This window comes from Myotis davidii, unplaced genomic scaffold, assembly GCF_000327345.1.
Source record: "Myotis davidii unplaced genomic scaffold, ASM32734v1 scaffold699, whole genome shotgun sequence".
In the NCBI taxonomy this organism is placed as follows: domain Eukaryota; kingdom Metazoa; phylum Chordata; class Mammalia; order Chiroptera; family Vespertilionidae; genus Myotis; species Myotis davidii.
The window spans coordinates 1,570,095-1,592,849 of record NW_006291007.1 but is presented as its reverse complement, the minus strand read 5'-3'; the positions used below and the strand labels follow the sequence as shown (position 1 = coordinate 1,592,849).

General features: G+C 45.6%; 1 protein-coding gene and 1 pseudogene across 1 annotated transcript in view; one reads left to right on the top strand and one right to left on the bottom strand.

The window, feature by feature from the left end:
* Positions 1 to 22,755, top strand: part of ASIC2 (acid sensing ion channel subunit 2) — an 815,352-nt gene that overhangs the window by 465,170 nt on the left and 327,427 nt on the right. The window lies entirely within an intron of this gene.
* Positions 11,366 to 22,755, bottom strand: part of LOC102757989 — a 113,332-nt pseudogene continuing 101,942 nt past the window's right edge.

Genomic DNA, 22,755 nt, shown 5'->3' with positions numbered 1-22,755 from the left:
CCATCTCTTGTCATTTACCAACTAGCTTCAACGTCTCACCTCCTTACCAGCCGCCCCAAATTCCCTACTTCTCTCCTCCAGGCAGTCAGAGTGCATCTCCAGCCCTAAGCAAATGTGGAGCAATCATTTCATTACAAAAGTGGCTTACCCAGGCAGCCTGTCTTGGAACACCCATGTTTACTGCCACCCCTTTGGGTTAAGACATTCAAGGATTTATTGAAGGAGCAAGAATCTGGCAATGTCAAAAGCAGATGAGCTTTGGAGCTCAGACTGACCTGGTCTCTAATTCCAGTCCTTCCACTTAATGACTGTCTAAATGAGCAAAACGCACACACCTCCTCCCATGCAAAACAGCACTGCAATACTTGCTTTCCTGGGTTGTTTTAAAGGTGAAAAGGATGACTTATGCAAAGTGCAGGGTGCACGGCAGGTGTTCAAAAAGTAATAGCCGTTAATTGTCACTGGTTTACATGTCTGGGTTCAAATTCCAGCACCGTAAGACCTTGAGCAAATTACCCAATCTCTCTAAGCCTCAGTTCACTTATCTGAGAAGTGGGGAAATAGATTACTTACTTAGTAGGCTAGTTGGGAGGATTTCATTAAACTAGATAACACATATAAATTATTTAACGCAGTGATTGGCATCAAGTATTCAAAAGACATTTGTTGTTGCTATAATTAGTATTATCCAAACCTTTATTGTGGTTATCTAAGATATGTGATACATTTCCATTCTCTTCTTTCTCTTAATTACCATATGTTTCTTAGGTTGTATTCAGATATTGTTATCCTCTCAAAGTCTGACCATTCCTATGAGAAAAGGCAGATATTTTCTTTTTTCTCAAGAAGTGGTAGTTCCTATTTTTTCTTTTTAATTGACTTTAGAGAGAGGAAAGGGGGAGAGGGAGAGAGATTGGTTGTCTCCCATACCTTCCCTGACCGGGATCGAACCTGCAACCTGGATATGTGCCCTGACTGGGAATTGAACCCGCCTCCTTTTGGCTTGACTGGGAATCAAACCTGCCACCCTTTGGTATATGGCACAATGCTCTAACCAACTGAGCCACATAGCCAGGGCCAGAATCTCTTTGTTTTCAGAAGCTTCCTTGTTTTCTTAAACCACAGATGAGCTCTCGCTTTTCCTTATGTCCACTCTACATGGTACCTTTCTAACAGCACAAGGTACTGTAGATAGAACATGTGTATAAATGTCATCCCTCCTCATTAAGCAACTTAAATGCAGATGATCCAATCTCATTGATCTCTCCATTTCCAGCTTCTCATCTAGTCCTGTTCCCAACACAAAAGACTTGATTTAAAAAAAAAAAAGGGGAGAGAAAATTTTAAAAAGAAAAAATAGCCTGTAGAATTCATTGAAATGCATGTGTAAGTTGCTTCTGAAAGGCAGCTCTGGCGAGATTAAGTCTTTTCCCGAGGGCTGGAAGGAGGGAACCAGCCAAGACCCACTGTGTCAACAGAACCCACAAAGGGAGGCCTATTTTGCCAAATTTCTAAAAGGCAAGTGACACCTGTCAACAGCTAACTTGTTCACATGACTAAGTCCCCGAGTCGGTAAGTTAGCGCAACAACCCCTCCAGGTAATTCTCCTCACACACAAAGGGCTTTGAACAGGCCTCTCACACTAATGATCACAAATTGCTCCCATGAACAATATATTTCAAAGATTGTTCCAGTGAACAATACTTTTCAAAAATATTTTTCAAGCACATGGAAAGGACAAATATGACTGGAAGTCACTGTGCCAATCTTTTCAGGGTAAGTGTCAAAAAAGGAATGCGGGACACCCTTAGCCCTCAGATGTTCTCCAAGCCTGTCTGGTGCAACCAAACCATCTCTTTGCTGAGCTTCCGGTGGACAGGCCATGGAAAGATCCAGAACATAGTCTTGAAATCCCTAAGCAGAGGAGGAATGGACAAGATCCAGGACTTCTGCAGATCATGTGTAAAAACAGGAACACAAGAACATGAGAAACAGGAGCCAGAGGGGAAATAGAGGCAGGGGAAGCAAGTACAGGGACCACAGGTGGGCGCCTTGAACCCCGCAAGGGTGTCCTTATTTCACCTGCATAGGCAGGTAGTTTCAAGGTGATCGGGTGTGTACGACTTCTTAAAGGTTCAGGATGGAGAAGCATGCATTTGCTTTCCAAAGCATGTCCTGGTTAAAGGGACCTCTTAACTCTGGGTCCGCCCATGCCAGTAAGAACCAAAGCAGCGGTTCTCAACCTGTGGGTCGTGACCCCTTTGGGGGTCGAACCACCCTTTCACAGGGGTCGCCTAAGACCATCCTGCATATCAGATATTTACATTACGATTCATAACAGTAGGAACATTACAGTTATGAAGTAGCAACGAAAATAATTTTATGGTTGGGTCACAACATGAGGAACTGTATTTAAAGGGCCAGAAGGTTGAGAACCACTGAACCAAAGGGTCAGAGATGGTGTAGAGCAGTGGATCTTAACTAAAGATGCTCATCAGAATCACCTGGGGTTGGGACATCAATAATTATGCAAACACTCAGGCCCTGCTCTCAGTTTGGTTTTTTGCAAATGATTTCTATGATCTGTGGGTGCTTCAGATGTACAGTCTTGGTTTGGAAGCATTAGTTAGCGCCTTATAAGTTGGTTAAAGACCGGAACCCATGGTTGATGGTCTCTCGGCTGGATTCTGCTGGATTCTCAATTACAGCTCTCCTCCATGATCTCGCTCACATACCAGCTGCGCCGTGAGCCCCTTTCTGAAGCTCCCTGGTCATACTGAATCGTTCTTCCCTCTGAGTCCCTGCAGCCACTCCGGGCCTGTGCTCCCTCAACTCTCATTCCATTCCGCCTTGCCTCTTGCATTATAACTGGTTGTGCATGAATCTCCCTGACTAGACGTTAGCGCCCAGCCCTGCCCTTCAAAGCGCAACCTTTGAGGCATCCTTGTTTTCCTGCAATGCTTGGCACAGTGCCTGACACCCTGCAGATACACAGTGCCTTAGCTGTTGCATTAAAAATGTTAAAACATCCAATTCTCCTTCTCCACCCTCAGAGTTAAGTAGACAACAGAGAGGTGACCATATTTTCTTACTTAAAAGGCAGCAAGGGCTTCCTTGCGCACTTTTGTTCATGGTCTCAGGTCAGATGCTTCCCCTAACTCTGAAAGGAAGGGAGAGTGCTATTATCACCATATTGTTCAGCGAGATCATGTGCCCAGTTCAAGGCCACAGCTGACCAGTGAGAATCTGGAATCCAGAGCTGTGACTCTAACCACCACCACCATCACCACCACCCCCACCTGTCTCCAAACAGCTCACTGTGTCCCGTTGCTGCCTATAGAGAGCCCCCTCAGATGACTCATGACACAGTTCCTGCCATAGTCTTGCCTGTACCCCAATGGAAACTCAGAGAGTGGGTCTGGGGAAAAATCTTATGATGGTCTCTGTGCAGACCGGGCTGTGCTGGGGGATCTGCAGGGCCTTAGACCCAGCTGCCCAGGCCAGGGTGGCAGCCCTGCCTGCTGCCCCAGCTCCTAAAGCTCTCTGCCCTTCTGCTTGGCTTGGCTTCCTGCCCTGAGCCCCAACCCACCTGGCCTAGGCCCACAGGCTGTGCCTTGTGTACCACAACCTGTGGCCCCTGGGGCTGGGCCCTGCTGGCTGCACTGCAGTCTGGTCTCTGGCTGAGGTCTGGCTCAGAGCTACTCGGGCCATTCATAGGCATCAGTCTCTAGGTCACCCCTGCCCAGAGCTTCCTCTGAGTTACTAATAGATACTAATTAGCATCTCTAGTTCTCCAGGACACAGCCTCTGTATATATATATATTTTAAAAAGTCATACCTTTGAGTCATCAATCCTGAGAACTGAGGAAGACTCAAGACTCATCTAGTAAGTCTAGAATCATAGACCAGCTCTCTGGTCCAAACTCCCACCTTTTGGGGTATTTGACCTAACCCAAGGTAGTTCATGATTTTCTTACCTTTAAAACTTTCAGGAAGATGTCCCTCATGTCACCTATTCTCTATATGTTTTATCACTTTGATAATCCTTTCCAAATTCACCTTTGTTTTTAAACATTACGTTAAACCCTGCATGTTGATGCCCTCATTCTCAAGAAGTCCTTTCATATGTCTGATTACATCCTCCCTGGCTTCAGCCTGAAGATACTTTCTTTGTCTGGTTCTCATCATCTTTAAGATTTGACTCTAACATCAACAAGAATACTCTGGTGTAGAACCTTCCTACACATCCCCACCCAAGTCAGGCATGACCGAGGGGGGACAGCATGGGGACCAGAGTCAGGAGTCCACTTCTGGTCCTGCTTCGGCCACCACTTCCTATAAGGTTGGGCCTTCATTCCTTTTCCTCTCTGGGTCCCAGATCATTCCTATCTCCAGTGAGTGGTCAGACCTTTCCAACTCTGGGACTTATAAGCTTACTTAGCATCAAAGCTCACCCTCCAAGATCCCTCACCTACTACCTTTCCAGGAGTGACTTGAGAATTTACATTTTTCAGTCCAAGAAACGATTTTCCTGTTGAACAATTATGAAAATTCAGCATGTGAGGGAAAGCACTATAAACTGTCCTGGTGTGTTCTCCCTCTAACAAGCCCCTAATAAAAACAGCCAGGTGAGGCTGGAGGCTGCATGAAATATGGGCCACTCTTTTTCTTAACAGCCTGCTTCCCAAAGTTACCCAGGAACTGTCAGCTCCAAGCCGAGCTTGGCATAAAGAATAGGGCCATTTCCTGCCTTTTATCTGGGTATCTCCTGCCCCAGACATTATTTTAATGGGATTCCACTGTATCTTTGTATTCAAATGGACTTGAGGGCAAACAAAACATTTAAAGGCAGAAGTTTCTTCCTCAGCAGAAAAGAAGTCTTAGGACTTTTGTGGAAAGTCATGACTCAGAGGATCTGGTGATTCAGGGGTCTAGAGATGCTTTGTCCAAATGCTTGGAAGGTAGGGGGTTATCTGAGGGTTCAGTGTGAAGTTTCAGTTAATGAGTCCAGTAGGAGAGCTAATGTCCAGATACCTACTGATGTCATAAAAACATTAAAGGGAGAGGGGTTGAGAAAGGAAGAAAAGGTAGAATCCTTTAGGAGTGTGAATATCTGATTATCTTCCCCAAATATCACTAACAAGTAGCCCTCCATGTGGGTTCAAATACTATATTACCCAGATCACTGTCCCACCACCCCAAGGGGGTCTGGGGCTCGATAGAGGCTTCATAGAATCTGGCCAGAAATGGGGCATACTTCACCGAAGATCCCGGAAGTCATTGAGCAAGCAGGATCAAGAACTATGAGAATCGAAGGCCCTGTTTCAAATTCAAAGTGTTAGTGGTGAATGGCAACAGATGTTAGACCTCAGTACTTGAGTTCTGGGTAAGAAAGAATTCAGAGTCAAGACTCAAATACAAGCAAAAGTTTATTTAGAAAGTTGCAGAAGTAGAAGTGGGCCACCAACTATAAGTCATATCTAATCAGGCTGAATTTCTTATGTAGAGCTGAGCCTGTGGGTGGCTGGTTATTTTGTAAAGGTCCAGGTTAAGCTACTATTACTAGTATAAGGGGGCACCTGTGTGCAGTGGCTGAAGGACCAGGATTGGTGGGTGACTGTGCTTCATAGAGTCATCCAGAGACCCCATTTTCTTCTGTCTCATAGCTGTGTCATCCACTAGGGCAGTGGTTCTCAATCTTCCTAATGCCGCGACCCTATAATACAGTTCCTCATGTTGTGACCCCCAACCATAAAATTATTTTCGTTGCTACTTCATAACTGTAATTTTGCTACTGTTATGAATCATAATGTAAATATCTGATATGCAGGATGTATTTTCATTGTTACAAATTGAACATAATTAAAGCATAGTGATTAATCACAAAAACAATATGTAATTATATATTCAATATTATGTTTTCTGATGGTCTTAGGCAACGCCTGTGAAAGGGTCGTTCAACCCCTAAAGGGGTCGCGACCCACAGATTGAGAACCACTGCATTAGGGCCTTATCCATATGGTCAGAGCTAGGTCACTTCTATAGTCTCCACATTCCAACCCAAGGAGAGTGGGAGAGAGGAAGCAAAGGGCAAGGTACCTTGTTTTGAGGTTGTAACCAAACGTACACATTCCTTCCACTCATATCCTATTGACTGACTAGAATTTAGTCTCACGGCTACACCAAGAAATAAGAGAGACTGGAAATGATCCTTTTGCCCTTGTGCCCAGTTAAAGCCTGGTGGGTTCTATTACGAGGGGGAAGATACTGGGAAGTAATTCTTAATATTCCCACAGTGATTCTCAGCTGTTAATCCTAACTGTCACCATTGCTAGGAAGTCTTTTCTGATTCCCAAAGCCTGGCCCTTCACCAGGGCTCTTATGATACCCTATGGTTATGTTATTTGTGAAAATGCTGGCCTAAATGGACTGAAATACTCTCTCTCTCTCTTCCACTAAAGTTTGAACTATAAGGGCAAAAAATATGTGTTTGTCATCTTTATATTCTCAATGCCTTACACCACGCATGTCAAACTCGAGACCCCCTGGCCAGGAATTTGACATGCTTACCTGACACAGTAGCACCTGTAGGTGTTCAATAAGATTTTGTTAGATGAATGTGTGATGTGTGGGTCAATACATTTATTCAATTGGTGAGTAAATGGAACTAGGGTATAACCGGTACAGTTAAGGGTCTGAAGGTTTCCTTATGTGGTTTATAAAAGTGACCCTCTCATGTATAATCATATGTATGTGTTTATTCAAAGAGATAAGCCAATGTCTAAATATAGATGGGATAGATAAGAGACAGGATGGCTGGGGTACATGATACACACACACCCTTCTCATGTGTTTGTCAGTAGATTCTAGAGCAGCCATGGGCAAACTACGGCCCGGTTTGAAATGTATAAAACTATTGAAAACAAAGACCGTACCTTTTTATGTAATGATGTTTACTTTGAATTTATATTAGTTCACACAAACACTCCATCCATGCTTTTGTTCAGGCCCTCCAGTCCGGTTTAAGAACCCATTGTGGCCCTCGAGTCAAAAAGTTTGCCCACCCCTGTTCTAGAGGATGGTGAGCCCTTTGGACAGCCTGGCTATCAGTTTACTCTGAAATATGATGCTTTGGGCAGTGCCCCCAGTGCTTGCCAATGTGTGCCCTTCTTCATGACTCCCTTAGTGCCCTGATCATGCCCGGCAGAATCCATCTCAAATCCTTTTCTCCGCATTACATAAGGGGTGGGTCAGAGCCAGAAGAGTTTGGACAGAACCATGTAGCAGCACCCTGGGGAATATCGAAGTGTGGGAAGGCAGAATGTGAGAACCTGGAGGGCCTCTGGGGAACTGACTCTTTATAGAGTTAAGATTGTGCCTGGAGATTGGAATTGACAGATAGAGAGGGGCAATGAGGAAACATCCCACAACTCCCCGCTTCCCTCAGGACCTGGGCAAAACCAGCATGTCACAAACTGAACAAGATTTCAACTTGTGGATCTAAACCTGGGGGAATGTTAGTGTTTGTTTCCAAGGACTCTAACCAAGGGCTGCCGAGGGCTGTCAGACTTGCCTCTGGGGCTATTCTGGAAAAGCAAGGACTGAAAGGCAGGTGGGGGTGGGCTGGTTGCATTCTGATAAAGCATCATGGAGAGAGATGTTCCAGCAGCCGGCGTGTCAGACTCAGAGGAGGAGGCAGGAGGATTTGAGGATGCAACAGAGAAGTTGGGCAAAGGAGATGGAACTGAGAAAAGCTGAGAAATCTCTGGGCAAGGAAATTGGCTAGATGGTAGATAGTCCCCAGTGGGGAGAGTCATTGGCTGTTTCTGGAAACTGTAGAGTTATGAAACACCACAATTGTAGGGGATATGAGGAGTCTGATGTCAGATTAGACCACGGCCCTGCCATTTACTGGTGCTGTAGCCTTAGGCAAACTACTTAATATCTGTGTACCTGTTTCCTCATCTCTACAGTGGAGTTAATAACAATACACACCTCATGGGGTCATTGGGGGCGGGAGGGTAAATAAATCTTAGCATGTGAGTTAGCTCTGGCACGTCTTTTTCATAAACATTAGCTTTAATAGACTCTGCAGTGCTGAAACAGAAAGGAATATGGTGGGTTGATGAGACCAAATCAAGTATCCTTGGCCATTGGTTTTCCCCATTTCTGTGGTTGATGGGACTATTATTCCACAACTTCCCTTTGCAATTAAGGGGGAAAAAGGCCCAAAGTGAAACAGAGGACTTGGCTGACACAACTGTTGAATTCAGAAGTGGTTCTGCCTTCATTTATGGTTTCTTCTAGAGATTTATCATCAGCGAGCCAGCCCTGGTTCTCTCCAACCTGGCCTCCTTTTTGTGCCAGCGTCACGCTCAGCATGCCCCACGTCAAGAGAGCCAAAAGGGCTGCACTGATCCCAACCTCACGGCCTCAGGGTACACCATCCCAAGAAGGTGGATGAGAGAAGGGCGGATCACCTCATTGGTGCATTGTGTATCATTATTCAGACTGTGTCTCATGCCTGGTGCTGGAACATACTCATTGGCCCAAGCCAATCCAAGCTCACCTTAGAGTTGAGATTGAAATCAGTACCCATGGCTAGTGTTGGGGAGATATGGTTCCTCCAAAATAAATCTTGACATTGTGGACAGAGCTAAGTGAGGAATATGTATGTTTGAGGCAAGAAAAAAAAAAGCCTATTAGAGTTGTAAGCTATTAGCTGGGCTCTCAACCACAGAAATCTGAATAAGACTCTGGAATACAGTAAAAAGCCTGGGATTTTTAAGAAATCATTTCCCAGTTCCCAGAAGACTTCTGGGTCGTGAAGAATCTAACCACAAACCAAGGACTAAATAAACTTGGTGCCAATTAACATCCTTACACTTGAAAGTAGAGAAGCTTCATTCTCCAAAAGCTAGTCGCTTCCCAGCTCCCAGCCCACACTGCTGTCTCAGCCCAGGCTGGAGGGGCAAAGGGAAGTCACCTGCAGGGGCCACGCTGGCCGGCCATCTGCTGCCCCTGAGTCCAGCAGGGCCGATGACCTCACCCCACAGGCACGGCCAGCCCTGCCTGACACTCTCCTCTGCGCTGATGGAGGGACGCTCCGGCCCCCACAGAAAAGCTTATTATGTAGAAATATGGATTCGCCACCACTCGCTTCCTGCGACAGGGATGTTGCTTGGAGCCAATCTCCTTTTATCTCTCTGCCTGGATGCTTCCCGCGTCTCGCCTCTGCTCCAGCAATGAGCCACTCAGTATGCAGAGCTCCTTACATTTCCCTCCAGAAAATAAAGCGAAGACAAAGGAAGGGAGCATATTTAGCGCTAATGGTGTACTGAATTTCATTTTTTCTGTGTGAATCTATTGCTGTTTAATGAGCTAAATAGTCACTGGATGAATTAGGTGACACTGATCCTGTGTGCGTCTCCTGGGAGGCGGCCTCTGAGCGGCAGGATGTGCCTTGGACACAGCACCCAGGGGCCGCGCGCCAGACACCCAGTGGGAGCGCAGCCCCATGGGGACGTGGCCAGGGCGCAGGAGGCAGCCATGCAAGCAAGAGACTTAGCAGAGACAGAACTGAGTCTTGATCAAAACACTTAGGTAATGGACCTTGGTCAAAAAGACTCAAACCAACAAAAAAGTTAAGGTAATGAGATAACTGGAATTGGCAGATTGTTTCATTTGTCCAACCAGAGGAGGTGCTGTCTCTCTCCACTGAGGAGGCAGCAGCCGCAGGGAGTTCCAGCTCCGGGAAGGCTTGGTGGACAGAACTCCTGAGCTCCCTGAGCTATTCTCGTTCTTCATTTTAGCAGGAAAGGGAAGCTCTAAAATTATGCTCTTAAACTTTTTCTCCAAAGGAGCCATTTGGGATTACATTACTTAGGCCAGAAGAGCTCGCAGAACTAATTTTGCAGTCCCTTCATTACTGGATAAAGATTTAGAGGCTCAGGAAAAGTCACGTGGCCGACCATTCTTACCCATGACTGATAACGATGATGCTTTCTGAGTGATAGTTTAGAGCCAGGCACTGTTCAAAATGTTCTTTGTCAATCTGTTCGAGCCTCCCAAGAAACCCATTTTGTAGAGGAGGAGACTGAGGCTCAGAAGGGTTAAATAACATGCCCCCAAATCCTATAGCCAGGAAGTGATACAGATAGGATTCAAACTGGGGGAGGGACTTGGGGGTGGGTTCGATCCCAGAGCCCATTATGGTTTTAGCCTTTGAAATAAAACCTAATTTAGCCTTTAAAATAAAGCCTAATTTAGTCTTTAAAATAAAACCTAATTTAGTCTTTCGTCGATAAAATCTAATTCTCCTGGCTCCCAGGTTAAACATGTGAGAAAGCTCCAGAAAGCAAAATGAAAAAAAAAAATACCTTTCCCTGTGGATCCTGGAATGATTTCCTTAAGCTGACAAAATAAAGCAAGTAGCACAAGGCTGCCTCGCCTCTGCGCTGCACCTCACAAGTGCAGCCTCTCAGACCCCCTACCCCGCCCCTCTCTGCTGTACTCCCCCTCCCTCCGACCATACCACCCGCTTCTTGCTCCCCAGCCTCACCAGAATTGGGGGCCTCTTTGTATAAGCCAGGCTGTTCCCTCCATCCAGAGTCTCCTTTGACTCCATTCCTTACTATAGATCTCCCCTTATCCTTGTAGACCCAGCCCTGAAGCTGCCTCAGCTGGGAAGACTTCAGCCATCGCCTCATCAGGGTCAGGAAGCTCCTGCCCCCTATCAGCATTTTCGGGACTCTTTCCTCCATTATAATTGGTCATGGAAGGGCAGTGCCTCATGGTTTTGGGCAAGGTCTTTGACACCAATCAGACTGGAGTCTGAGATCTAACTCTGCTGCCCAGGAGATGTGCGGCTTTGGGCAAATTACTCCTGGGTCCGGAACTAGACCGCTGGTTTTGGAGTGATGCTCAGTCCAGCTCTCTTCCCATCTCCACGCATAATCCCAAACCATCCACGCTCCAGCAACCATTACTGGCAAGTACCAGGCAGACCCCACCTACCCCATAGTTAAGAGAGAAGGAATCATCCCGGCTAGACACATGTCCACACAGTGAAGACCCAGCGGAGGAAAGAAGTGAATGCCATCAGAAAGATGTATTGGTAGTCACCACCCAGTGGCTGGCGCAGCCTTGAATTATCACTGAAGGATGAGCTCCGAGGGTTGTCATTACGAGTAGATTTTGCAAGGTGGGAATAGACTGAAAGGGGTAGGGAGAATGCCTGATGGGAAATAGCAGCATCTGGGGGGCAGGAAGAGGGGAGGGAAGATGGGGTGAAGGAGTCTTGGGGGATGATCTGTTATACGGGCCCCGGGAAGACAATAAAGTGGGGGTGGGAGGAAGCAGAACATTAATGAAAGCTGGAGACCCCGGGGTGGGAAGTGCCGCCAACCTCAGCGAAGCCTGGGAAATCAGCCTGCGAAATGAAAGAGGCAGAGAGGAGCACCAGAAATAACCTTGAAGGTAATGGATGAGGCAGAGGAGAAAAATCAATTCAAGGAAAACATATTAAGCGCAGGAAAACTAAATGAGAGTTGAAGGCTGGGGGCGAGTCGAGAGCAGTGGGTGAGAGCAATGGGTGGGAGCCTGGAGGCTAGGTTCCTGGTCCAGCCCCACCATGGCCACGCATAAGCTCTGGGGCTCTGGGCAGGGCGTCTCACCTCTCTGGGCTGCAGCCGGCTCAGGCTCCTCTTAGAAACGGCCCAGTCGGATACCAGGGCCTGCCACAGCCTCTCCAGTTCTGACAGTCTGCGAAAAAGGATTGTACCAAAGGCTAGCTGGCTTCCTGAGGGTGGCCCCGAGCAACTAGATGAAAGTGAGCATGTTTAGTCAGTCCTCTGGATGTTCCCAAGTTATCTGGGTGCTTGTGGGATGTAAGCAAACCCCACTGGCTGGAGTTTCACTGTTCCTTTGCCTTCTGGAGGGAATAGGAAATTGATGATGAGGGAAACCCATAGACGTAAGTTAGCAGTCATCAAAGACGCTATTTGAAAGGGATGCTATAGCATTCATACGTTACCACACACACTCACACACAAATGGTAATTATGTGAGAGGATGGAGGTGCTAGCTAACCCTAGTGGGGTAATCACTTCGCAGTATATACGTGCATCAAACCATCACTGGATACACCTTAAACTTACACTATATGTCAATAATATCTCAATAAAGGTAGAAAGGAAAAGGGAAAAAAATGAAAGGAGGCCCAGTGCTCATTCTATCTATAATAATAAAAGCATAATATGCTAATTAGACCAGAAGTCCTCCTGGACCACCTTCCAGACAAAGCTGGGGCTGAAGCTGCAGATCAAGGAAGCCTCAGTGGCTGCAAGGGAGGGATCCAGGCAGCCGCCGTGGTTGCAAAGGCCTACTCTTGCACGAATTTCGTGCATTGGGCCTCTAGTAAGACAATAAAAGTCCTCCCCACAAGGTGGGCTTAGGAGTCAGAAGGATACCCTGAGACCTCCCAGACACAAGACTGATATATATCAGAATGTCAATAGGTGGCCTGAGGTTTTTAAAGAATAACACAGTAATGCCTCCTTTACCCAAAGGTTATTTATCGATAATCCCCAACTGTCAGGAAAATCACCTAGACCCTGCAAGCACAGCGATCAGGAAAGCAAACACAGCAGAAGGAATTTAGATACGCTGGGAGTTTGCAATGGGCGTCACCTCTTTTATATGCATCTCACACGCCAGTGTGTCCCCACCAACAAGTCTTCCTGGGGCACAGGGGCCCCGCCTCAGAGCTGTTCCCAAGCCAAACCCTTGGTGTAGCCACTTCTCTGAGCCACCTTCAGTCCTGCAGTGCCACTTGCGCTCTGCTGCCCGGCGCCACACGGAACCAGCTCAGTGGACGGTGAAGGGGAGAGCCACACCGCCCCTTCCTGTCCTTGTTTTCCCACACCACCAGGTGAGACTGGCCAGTCGTGTCGGGCTTTGCAGAGGTTGGGGATGGCAAAAGAATATCACAAGGGTGTGTAACACTTGGACTGTATATTTTAGTATACAGTCACACAACGGCTTATACAAAAAGGCTTATCGCAGATTTATTTGTAATAAGCAGCCATTGGAAACAACTCAAATGTCCATCAACAGGCAAATGGATAAACAAACTGTGGTATATCCATATGGAGGAGAGGGGCGGGAGGAATGAGCTATGGATACATGCAATGATATAAATGAACCTCAGAATAATTATACTGAGTGAAAGGAGTCAGACCAAAAAAATCATATGCTGTGTGATTCCATTGATATACACTTCTAGAAAATGCAAACTAAGTTGTAGTGCTGGGAAGCAGATCCCTGGTTGTTTAGGTGTGCGTGTAGGAGGAAATCTGTGGGACAGGAATATTTTCCAAAATGTGAGATATGATGAATTACAAGGGAGCATGGGGATGATGGGTATTATCTTGACCGTGATGATGGTCTCCCAGGTGTATACATATGTCTATATGCATTGCATGGCACACTTTACACATGTAGAGATGATCATAACTCAACTTTACCTCGATAAAGTTTTCCCCCCAAAAAACCCCTGTATGTATCCTATAATTGTCAACACAGGCCAAGAGAAAAATGAAAAATTTGAAAACCTTCATAAGGAGTTGGGGGTGCCCTCATGGGTTCATGCTCTGCTCTCTTTTCTTCTGAGAGTACCTCCTACTCCACCTTAGCCCCCCATCTCCTTTCAATAAGTCCTCCCCTGTTCTTAAGGGGGGTTTTCCCTAGATTCCATCACCTCCCTCAGAGAAATCTGTGGGACAGGAATATTTTCCAAAATGTGAGTTATTGTGGAAAAATAAATCCACAGACTCAGAATGTAAAATCAGCCTTTCTTATCCACTAGAAACGGCTTTGCAAGAAGGAAGAAGGGGTTGTCCCCTTCAAAGGCTGGAAACCCCCGTGCCCCTGCGCCCCACCACAGACAAGGCTGCAGGCTTTCCTTTACGCCTGAGTGTGACCTACGACCCCTCTGCCCAAGCTCACATCCACACGCCCTGAGAACTGGAGGAGGGAGAGAAGACTGAGCCATGCTCAGCAGGGAAGGCGAAGCAAAGGTCACAGGCATGTTAGCGACCTTCCATGAGGCTGTTTGAAAGGGGTGCTAACAAGAGCCACTGGAAAGGAGTCATGGTACTTGTGCACGAAGATATGAAGGCCCTGTCATTTCATGAGACCTTGCCTTTCTTGTGGTACACACTGGCATGTAGAGCTGTCTCACTTGGGAGGCCTTGATTAATAAAAGAGTTTGATGGTTTTGGCAAAAATGTCTCCATTGTGTTCTTGCCCAGCACACCTGAGCCTTTACGGGTGTACCACACAGGTGGGCTCCCTGGTTCTTTTTTGCTGTGTAAAAGTCACTGTGTGCACGTGCGTGCACACACACACCACCACCATCACCACCATCACCACCACCACCACCATCACCACCACCACCACCTCTCCTAAGAAAACACCAGTTCTCAGAGGCAGCAGCCTGTAAAGGCCAGCTCCACCGTCCCTGGCACAGCTGTCCCAGGAACACTTGGGAAACAGTGCCATCCACTCCCTGAGAAATACCTCTCAGCTGCGACTCAGAGGCAGGACAGAAGCTGTGACAATCCAGTTCTCTGTGTCTCTAGCTTTTGAGCAGGTCAATTTCTTAGGGACATGGGGCAACCTGAGGATGTATGACCCTCTGGACCAAGCCACCAGGCAAAGTGATTGGAAGAGCCCCTTGAGCGGTGTTAATGTATTCAGTTTGTAGATGAGGAAACTGAGGCTCAAAGAAGCCATGAACAAGCCCGAGCTTTACCACAGCCAGGGAGGGACAGGGCCCGAGCCGGTGTGGAGATCTGTATGGCGTCCAAGATGAAGTTCCTTCCATCAGTCCGCAACACCTATAAGCAGGTAGATGGTACACAATCTGAACAAACAGGTTGGCGGTCGGTGGTTTTTTGTTTGTTTGCCTTTAGTTTACATACAGCTTGGGCAGCAGTCCAGGTTTTTATTTCACAACTGATTAAAATCTGCTCACTGGAGGAGATGCATTCATTCATCACATATTCATTCATCTAACAAATGTGTGCTGAGCACCTACTATGTAATCGATGCTGAATAGGTTCTGAGGATACTTCAGAGATTAATACCTCCAAAGTCCCCACCATCACAGACTTAGAGGGGAAATGCATAGTCAATGAATGTGCACATGAATTACTCTGATTATAATTATGAAAAGTACTAGGAAGGAAAAACATAGAGTGCCGTGGGGGTCTCCTCATATATGCTCTTTTGACTGGGTTCAAAGATCGCCTTCCAGAGGGCTCATTCTTCCAACAACTCTGTATTGCATACCTAGTCTACTAATATTGTGTGTCTGTACAAGTTCTGGGATGAAAAGACATAGTGCCTGCCTGTATTATGTCCTATAGCTGCTGTAACAAATTACCACAAGCTTGGTGGCTTAAAATAACAGACATTTATTATCTCACAGTTATCCACACTGACCGTTCTAATCTCAGCCAGCTGGAGTCTTTCTCTCTAATCTGCTCACTGCCTAAGGATTCATGTTTCCTTGCTGTAGCCACAGAGGCTGGGAGTTCCAGACTCTGCGTGATAACTCCGTGTTATAATGAGCTCGCAGAAGTCCAAAATCTGTTCCAGGGTGTTAGCAGAATACACTTCCGCCAGAGGCTCCAAAGGAGAGTCCATTCCTTGCCTCTTCCAGCTTCTGGCAGCTGCCCGCATTGCTTGACTCACAGCCACATCCCTCCAGCACTTGGCTCTGTCCTCACATTGCCTTCTCCTCTGTGAGTCTAGTCATCCTCTGATTCTCTGCACAAGGACACTTACGATGACATTTACGAAAACACCTGCTTTCTCCATGGGAATCCAACTCCTGGTTCTACTTCCTCCTCAGCAGGCATCTCAGTCCTTCAGTTCTACAAGATATCTCAAGTAATGCTTCCATAACTGCCCAACCTCTTTTTACTGCTCTCTTGATGCAAGCAGAATCGGTGTCTGTTATTTTTCAATTAGAGGCCCAGTGCATGAAAATTCAGGCACTTGTGTGTGTGTGTGTGGGGGGGGGGGTGTCCCCCAGCCTGGCCTGCCCCCTCTCACGGTCCGGGAGCACTCAGGGGCGGAAGACGACTCGGTGATCAGGGGAAGGTGACACGCCCCACACCTCTGCTGCTGCCACTGCTGGCAGCACAAGCCTCGGCCGGCCCTGGTTACCTGAGCCTCGGGCCAGCCCTGGGCAGCAGCTGCCGCCATCTGCGGCTTGCCTGACCTAGCTCAGTGCGGGGTGCAGGAGGACTGGAGGCCCCTGGCAGGGCTGAGGGGACTCCAGTGGCAAACACGAGGAGCAGCCGACCCCACCCCTGCTCTGGCACCTCCATCTTGTGATGGTGTGATAGTCAATTTGCATATTGCCTCTTTATTATATAGGATGGAAAGGGAGCTAGCTACTCACACCTGTGATCACAGGCCTGGCTCTGAGCAATCCTGCCTCACCCACTCACAACTGCTTCTGTTGATTTCCTCTCCCTCAATGAGCCTCATTCATCTCTCTATCCTTCTCTCCTCCTAATCCCTCTCATCATAAGAACTGACCACTCACTCATGTCTCTGGCCACCGAGTTCCAATCTTCTGACTTCATTTCTGGTAGTACTCAGACAAATAGTTAAAACAAGCAATGCAGCCTTCTAGACAGAGCCCCTTGACATCTGGGACACATCTGCCATCGGGGAATCCGTCTGCCACCAGGGACGGACTCTGACTCTGCTATTCTTCAGATGCACTTAGGCTTAGCCTCCCTGGCCCCATCGGGCTCTCAGAAGTCCTTTCCTGCCGTGTGATTGCAGGCAATTACATGTAATCAACACCCCCCGGGCCTGTGCATTCACATGCCAGGACCTGAAGTCACAGGGGCAGGCAGAGCGTGAGCAGTGATCACAGCTTGTTCTGCGGGTTGTCCAGCCACAGGCACCGAGGTGGGGGAGACAATGAGGTCTTTGTCCCGGGGCTTGAAGACCATCACATCCCCCACTGAGAAGGCCTCCCAGGACATGACAGATGACCTCTGCATGGGGGTCAGGAGTCCACGCTGAGTTCTAACCTCAGCCAGCTGGAGACTTTCTAATTTGGCCGACAGCCCTAAGATTCATGTTTCCTTGCTGGGAATTCCAGACTCAGCGTTACAATTATTTGTAAAAATATATGTTTCTATTGATTTCAGAGAGGAAGGGAGAGGGAGAGAGAGAGAGAAATATCAATGATGAGAGAGAATCATTGATTGGCTGCCTCAAACTGGGGATCAAGCCCACAACCCGGGCATGTGCCCTTGACTGGAATCGAACCTGGAGTCCTTCAGTCTTTAGGCCAATGCTCTATCCACTGAGCCAAACCAGCTAGGGCCTCAGTGTTACAATTATTAATAAACTCTCACCCAAATTTCAGTGTCATGTCAACCATTGAGTTATCCTTACTATTGTAGTAAGCTTTACCATGCTCAGACTCTTCATGGGAACAGAATAATTCATAAGATTGAGCCTCACGTGATATCCTCTCTAGCAGGGACACAGTGGCCTTCAAACCACTCTTCTGTTGTGGACCAGCATGCCTGTCTCACAGGGTGGGTTGTTTTCATAGCATTCTCTCATCCCATCTTTCTCTGCTCTGTGATAGAAACGGTCTCCTGCTCCGCCTTCAAACCAAGGGAAAGTACCTAAGGAAATGCTAGATCGCATACTTCCCATGAAAGGTACATAGGTAATATTCAATCTGAAAGAAAAATGGATCCCATTAGAAGGTCTACTCGGGTGTTCTGTAAATGTCAAAATGAACAGCAGTATGCACAGAGCTACATGGTTCACAACATGCTTTCTTATTCAGTAGGTCTTTTTGAACAACAATCCCAAATGACAGAATTGGCCACCTGACTCCCATTTCACAGTGGACTTGTGCCAATGGCTTGCTGTGGGTGTCACTGCTAATATGTAGCAGTGCCCAGGCTTGACCCCCTGTCTCCTATGATGCTCTATCCACTGACCATGCCCCAGGCTTGGTCCCCTATCTTCTGATTTTATATGTGATACTCTATCCACATAGCAAGTGCTTTAGCTGCTGTAGTTTTAATTTAAAACAGGGGTCCTGGCAGGTTTGGCTCAGTGATTAGTGTCCACCCTGAACTGAAGGGTCTCAGGTTCGATACCCAGCCAAGGGCATTTACCTCAGTTACAGGTTCAATCCCTGGGTGTGGGAGGCAACCAGTCCATGAGTCTCTCTCACATCAATGTTTCTCTTTCTCCCCCCTCCTCCCTCCCCGCTTCACTCTCTCTAAAAGTCAGTGGAAAAAATATCTTTAGGCAAGAATTTTTTTAAAATCACAGGATTGGCTAACTTTTTCTGTAAGAGGCAAGCTATTAAATATGTTAGGCCTGTAGGCCATGCAGTCTCTGTTACAACTACTCATTGTGGTCCACGTAGCACAAAAGCAGCTATAGATATTCTGGAAACAAATGGGTGTGGCTGAGTACCAATAAAACTTTATTTACAAAAATGGATGACAAACTGAATTCAGACTGGATGTTATAATTTACCAACCCCTGCTTTAAGGTATCAGGGCCAAATTTTTATGTGAAACATAGAGCTGAGCTAGAGGTCATGACTCTAGACCCCCTAGCTAATGCTGAATGAAGTTCAGGCCATTTCCACTTCCCAGGAGTACGTGATCCCCTATCAGCCTACCTTCCTTGTGGCATAGCCAGTGCACTCACATCCCCACCCTAATACCTGCCCACTCCCCAGAGGACTGGACGTTCAAACCAGGTGCCTGGGAGGAAACACTCATAGAGACAGTAGCTGCTAGGTTGGTGACCTTGAGGGATGGGAAGGTGGGCTTTTAAATTTTCTAATTTCACATTTCCCCATAGACTGTACATTTAGTTCTCGCCTCCACCTTTAGTCTCTATCTCACACCTGCTCACTATCTCCATCCCCTCTGGTCTCCACCCACCTCTCAGCCTCTCCAGTACCCAGATCCTCTTCCCAGGCACCATGTCTAGTCCTGACTTTTACAAATGCAGCTTATACGCTTTGGATTCCAAATGACCAACAGCACCACAAAAACAAGAAGACAGGTCACACGGCCCAGCATTTTAATAAGACGAAAGGAATGTAGAAGGTGACAAATCTTCCCTACAAAAAACAAATATAAAACCAGACAAAATTGTCAAAAAACAGTCATTTCAAGGCTCTGGAAATTGGCCAAAGGCAAACAACAAAATGAGAATTGCTTATTTGTGAGAAACTTTGGAGCTTCAGGTAAGAACAACTTGAGTCTAGGGCCTCCTTGCCTGCCACAAAACCGTCAGCTTCACTGCCTGCAGGGCTGACTTTACTGGCTTTATTAGGAGAAGAGGGAAAAGCCTGTGCCAGTCCTGCTCTCCTGGCCTCAGGTTGAGATCCTAGTGAGGTGAGCCAAAACCAGAGAACCAGCCAGAAATTTAACAGCGAGATCCTGGAAATGAGTGACTCCAGGAAGGGGGCGTGGTACGCTCTCCACACAAACATGCCTGGCCAGACATGCAGAGACCTCAGGGTGCCCGGTATAAAGTAAAAGTCATGGCAGATGGGAAGACTGTCTGAACTTTGAATGCTCACCCAGCCCACGCACAGGTCCACCCACAGAGGGTGGAGCCCTGTTGGCTAGAGGTGTTTGAGCGTAAGCTCTTCCACGTCATTGTCTGTCCACTTGGTAGAAATCGGGGCAGGCCTTCAGAAGCTGAACCAAAACATAAAAATAAGAAAACTGTAAGAAACAGAGCAGAGATGTAAACAGCTACACAGCACAGAGGGATAGATTCTGCAGATTATGTTCAGACAAATGAGCACAGATGACCAGAACTGACTCAAGACGGGGTGGAAAAATCTGAATAGGCCTCTAACAAGTAAAGGAATTGAATTAATTAGAAATCTCACTCCTTCACTCCCCCCGCCCCTCTACACACACATAAAGCTCAGATGTGTTCTACCATTTTTTAAAAGAATAAAGAATACCAATCCTCCAAAAACTCATGTAAGAAATAGAGGAGGGGGGAAAACTTCCCAACTCAATAGATAACATCAGTATGAAACCAAAGAGAAAGACATCACAAGAAAGGAGACCTTTGGATCAATATCTCTTAGAGACATAGATGCTAAATTTCTTACATATTAGCAAACTATATGAATCAATATATAAAAAGGATTATACACCCTAACCAAGTGGGATTTGTCTCAGGATACAAGATAGGTTTAACACCTGACAATCAATTTGTATAATATACCATATTAATAGAATAAAGAGCAAAAGCCACATAATCAAAATAGGTGCAGAAAAAAACACCGCTGCACAAAGTGCGACATCCATTCACGATAAAATTTTTCCAACAGACTAAAAACAGTAGGAAACTCCCTCAGTTGGATAAAAGGTATCTATGAAAACCCTACAGTTTATATAACACTTAATGATGAAAGACTGATTGTTTCCCCCTGAAGATGAGGAAAAAGGCAATATGTCAACTCTTTTTAATATATATTTTATTGATTTCAGAGGCAAAGGTAGAGGGACAGAGATAGAAACATCAATGATGAGCAGCGGTTCTCAACCTTTGGGTCGCGACCCCTTTGGGGGTCGAACGACCCTTTCACAGGGGTCGCCTAAGACCATCGGAAAACACATATATAATTACATATTGTTTTGTGATTAATCACTATGCTTTAATTATGTTCAATTTGTAACAATGAAAATATATCCTGCATATCAGATATTTATTATGATTCACACAACATGAGGAACTGTATTAAAGGGTCGCGGCATTAGGAAGGTTGGGAACTATTGATGATGAGAGAGAATCATTGATCGGCTGCCTCCTGCACGCCCCCTACTGGGGATCGAGCCCGTGACTGAGGCATGTGCCCTGACTGGGAATTGAACCAGTGACCTCTTGGTTCATAGGTCAACACTCAACCACTGAGCAACACCAGTCAGGCAAGGATGACAACTCTTACTACTCCTATTCAACATTATATGGGGAGTTCTAATCAGTGCAATCAGGTAAAAGAAAAATAAATCAATGGCACATGGATAGGAAAGGAAGAAGTAGAACTGTTTTCATTCTCTTACAACATGATCCTTTATGTGGAAAAGTCTCTGGAACCTATAAAAAAAAAAAACTACTACAACTAACGGACAGATTGCAAAGGTGCAAGGTACAGGATCAGTATTTCAAAATCAATTGTATATTCACATGCTAGCAATAAACAATCCAAAAGTGAAATTAGGGGAAATAATTCCATTTACAATGGTATCAAAAGAATAAATATTTAAGAATAAATTTAACAAAAAGAGTGCAAACCCGATTGCTGAAAACTATAAAACATTGCCGAGAGAAATGAAAGAGTATCCAAATAAATGGAGAAATAGTTCATGTTCACGGGTTGGAGGACTCAATTTTCTTTCCAAATTGATCTATAGAGTTAACTCAAGCCCACTGAAAATCCCAACAGGCATTTGTAGGAAACTGACAAGCTGATTATAAATCTATATGGAAATGCAAAGGATCTAAAATCACCAAAATTGTTTGGTAAAAGAGCAGTTTGGAAGACATAAAAGACCCAATTTCAAAACCTACTATAAAGCTACAGAATTCAAGAAAGTGTAGTACTGGCATAAGAATAGACATACAGATCAATGGAACAGAACTGAGGGTCCAGAAATAAATCCTTTCATTCATGTTCAATTAATTTTTGACAAAGGTGCCAAGTCAACTCAGTGGGAAAGGATGATCTGTTCAACCAATGATGCTAGGACCCCTAAGATATCCGTACACACACACACACACACACACACACCTCATATTATCCACAAAAATTAACTCAAAGTAGGTCATAGACCTAAATGTGAAAGCAAAATCTATAAAGCATTTTTACAGGAGAAAATCTTTCCGACTTTGCATTAGGGAAAACTTTGTAGATATGACTCCAAAAATATAGTCCATAAATGAAAAAAAAATGACACATTAGATCTTGTCTAAATAAAAAATGTTTTTCAACAGACACCATGAAGAAAATGAAAAGGTAAGCTGCAAGTAGGGAAGACTATTTGTAAGTGATATAAATATTGCAAGTAATATAAATATTTGCAAATAATTTAAAGGACTTGTATCAAGAACATGTAAATAACTCATAACTCAATTATAAGGAGATAAACAACCCATTGATTTTAAATGGGCAAGAGATTTAAATAGAGATTTCCCTGAAGAAACTACATGAATGATGAATAAGCTCATGAAAAGATACTCCCTGCCATTAGCCTCAGGGAAATGCAAATGGAAACCACAATGAGATACCACTACATACCTACTAAAATGGTTTTTATCAAAAAGACTGGCCATAGTTGGTGTTAGTGAGTCTGTAAAGAAACTGCAACCCTCATTCATTGCTGCTGGGAATGTGAAATGGTATTGCCACATTAGAAAAACAGTTTGGCAATTCTTCCACAGGTTAAACATAGAATTCCCATGTGACCCAGCAATTCCTACGTATCTGCCCAAGAGAATGAAAGCATATGTTCACACACAGACTTGTGTGCAGATGTTTAGAGCAGCATTACTCATAATAGTCAAAATGTGGAAACAATCCAATTGCCCATTGTTTTTTTATTTCTTTTCTAGTGAGTCACCATCATTGTAAATTTAAGAGCCTTATAA